This window comes from Arachis duranensis, chromosome 4 (assembly GCF_000817695.3).
Source record: "Arachis duranensis cultivar V14167 chromosome 4, aradu.V14167.gnm2.J7QH, whole genome shotgun sequence".
In the NCBI taxonomy this organism is placed as follows: Eukaryota; Viridiplantae; Streptophyta; class Magnoliopsida; order Fabales; family Fabaceae; genus Arachis; species Arachis duranensis.
In genome coordinates, this window is record NC_029775.3 from 63,729,948 (window position 1) to 63,732,929 (window position 2,982).

At 33.5% G+C, this 2,982-nt stretch overlaps 1 non-coding gene across 1 annotated transcript; it reads left to right on the forward strand.

The window, feature by feature from the left end:
* Nucleotides 1–463: 463 nt before the first annotated feature.
* Nucleotides 464–571, forward strand: LOC127747111 (small nucleolar RNA R71). Its single transcript, XR_008008914.1, has one exon. It is a non-coding gene; the product is annotated as a small nucleolar RNA R71 (small nucleolar RNA).
* Nucleotides 572–2,982: the final 2,411 nt, after the last annotated feature.

Genomic DNA, 2,982 nt, shown 5'->3' on the forward strand with positions numbered 1-2,982 from the left:
GTCTCTGTTGATCCTTCCATGAGAGATTTGAGTGATTTCTCCATGAAGGATTATAGGTGTTTCCATAGGGTTCTCCCATGTAATTCACCTCTTCCATTAAAGGGATATCAGGATCATAAGCTTCTTCTTTAGATGAAGCATCCTTAGTACTGCCTGGTGCAGCTTGCTTTCCAAACAGACTTTGAGAAATCATATTGACTTGCTGAGTCAATATTTTGTTCTAAGCCAATATGGCATTCAGAGTATCAATCTTAAGAACTCCTTTCTTCTGATTCGTCCCATTGTTCACAGGATTCCTTTCAGAAGTGTACATGAATTGGTTATTTGTAACCATTTCAATGAGTTCTTGAGCTTCTGCAGGCGTCTTCTTCAGATGAAGATATCCTCCAGCGGAGCTATCCAATGACATCTTGGACAGTTCAGACAGACCATCATAGAAGATACCTATGATGCTCCACTAAGAAAGCATGTCAGAAGGACACTTTCTGATCAATTGTTTGTATCTTTCCCAAGCTTCATAGAGGGATTCACCTTCCTTCTGTTTGAAGGTTTGGACTTCCACTCTAAGCTTACTCAATTTTTGAGGTGAAAAGAACTTTGCCAAGAAGGCATTGACTAGCTTTTCCCAAGAGTTCAGGCTTTCTTTAGGTTGTGAGTCCAACCATATTCTAGCTCAGTCTCTTACAGCAAGTCCAACCATATTCTAGCTCTGTCTCTTACAGTAAAAGGGAATAGCATAAGTCTGTAGACCTCAGGGTCAACCCCATTGGTCTTAACAGTGTCACAGATTTGTAAGAATTCAGCTAAAAACTGATGAGGATCTTCCAATGGAAGTCCATGGAACTTGTAATTCTGTTGCATCAGAGAAACTAATTGAGGCTTAAGCTCAAAGTTATTTGCTCCAATGGTAGGGATAGAGATGCTTCTCCCATAGAAGTTGGGAGTAGGTGCAGTGAAGTCACCCAGCACCTTCCTTGCATTGTTGGCATTGTTGTTTGTTTCGGCTGCCATGTCTTCTTCTTTGAAGATTTCTGTTAGGTCCTCTACAGAGAGTTGTGCTTTAACTTCTCTTAGTTTTCGCTTCAAGGTCCTTTCAGGTTCAGGGTCAGCATCAACAAGAATGCTTTTGTCTTTGCTCCTGCTCATATGAAAGAGAAGAGAACAAGAAAATATGGAATCCTCTATGTCACAGTATAGAGATTCCTTGAGGTGTCAGAGGAAAAAGAAAAATAGAAGGAAGAGGTAGAAGAATTCGAACTTAGAAAGATAGATTTCAAATTGTACATGTTACTCCATAAATAGAAGGATGTGAGAAGAGGGGAAGAAATTTTCGAAAATAAATTTAAAAAGATTTTAAAAACATTTTGAAAAATTGAAGAATGATTTTCGAAAAATATGATTGGGATAGAGATAAAATGTTTTTTGAAAAAGATTTTGAAATTAGAAATCAAAAAGATATGATTGAAAACTTATTTTGAAAAAGATATGATTAAAAAGATATGATTGAAAATATATAGTTTTAAAAAAGATATGATTGAGAAGATATGATTTGGAAAAACAATTTAAAAAGATTTGATTTTTAAAATCAATGACTTGACTAACAAGAAAAGATATGATTCGAACATTAAACCTTTCTCAACAGAAAAGGCAACATACTTGAAATGTTGAATCAAATCATTAATTGTTAGCAAGTATTTTTGAAATTGGAAAGAAATTAATTTTGAAAATATATGATTGAAAATATATGATTTGAAAAAGATTTGATTTTGAAAAATTATGGAAACTTGAAAAAAATTTGAATTAAAAACAAAATCTTCCCTCTTGTGCCATCCTGGCGTTAAACACCCAGAATGGTATCCATTCTGGCGTTTAACGCCCAAAATGCTACCCTTTTGGGCGCTAAACGCCCAACCAGGTACCCTGGCTGGCGTTTAAATGCCAGTTTTCCTTCCTCACTGGGCGTTTTGAATGCCCAGCTTTTTCTGTGTAATTCCTCTGCTGTATGTTCTGAATCTTCAATTCTCTGCATTATTGACTTGAAAAGACACAAATTAAATTTTTTTTGGATTTTTAATGATGAGGAAAAATCAAAATGCAACTAAAATCAAATAAACAATGCATGCAAGACACCAAACTTAGAAGTTTGTATACTACTGACACTAACAAGTTGAGAATGCATATGAGAAACAACAAAACACTCTAGACAAGAGAATTTAAAGATCAGAGCAATGAAATCATCAAGAGCAACTTGAAGATCAATGAAGACACATGATTGACTTCAAAGAATGCATGCAATTGACACCAAACTTAAAATGAGACACTAGACTCAACAAGAAACATAAAATATTTTTGGTTTTTATGACTTTGTAAATTTTTTGGATTTTTCGAAAATTATATGGAGAAGAAAATAAAGAGATTCAAAATTTTTAATAAGAATGAAAAGAAAATAAAGGTATCAAAATTCTTAATGAGAATTCCAGGAATCATGCAATGTTAGTCTAAAGCTTCAGTCTAAAGAAATTAGATATGGCTAGCCAAGCTTCAGCAGAACATTGCATTCAAGAGCTAAATTTATGAAGATCAATCAGCTTTGGTGATGATAAGAACATCACCTTGAAACACTAGAATTCATTCTTAAAAATTTTGAAAAATACCTAATCTAAGCAACAAGATGAACCGTCAGTTGTCCAAACTCAAACAATCCCCGGCAACGACGCCAAAATAATGATTTGATTCAACATTTCAAGTATGTTGCCTTTTCTGTTGAGAAAGGTTTAATGTTCGAATCATATCTTTTCTTGTTAGACAAGTCATTGATTTTAAAAATCAAATCTTTTTAAATTGTTTTTCCAAATCATATCTTCTCAATCATATCTTTTTGAAACTATATCTTTTCAATCATATCTTTTTAATCACATCTTTTTCAAAAAAAGTTTTCAATCATATCTTTTTGATTTCTAATTTCAAAATCTTTTTCAAAAA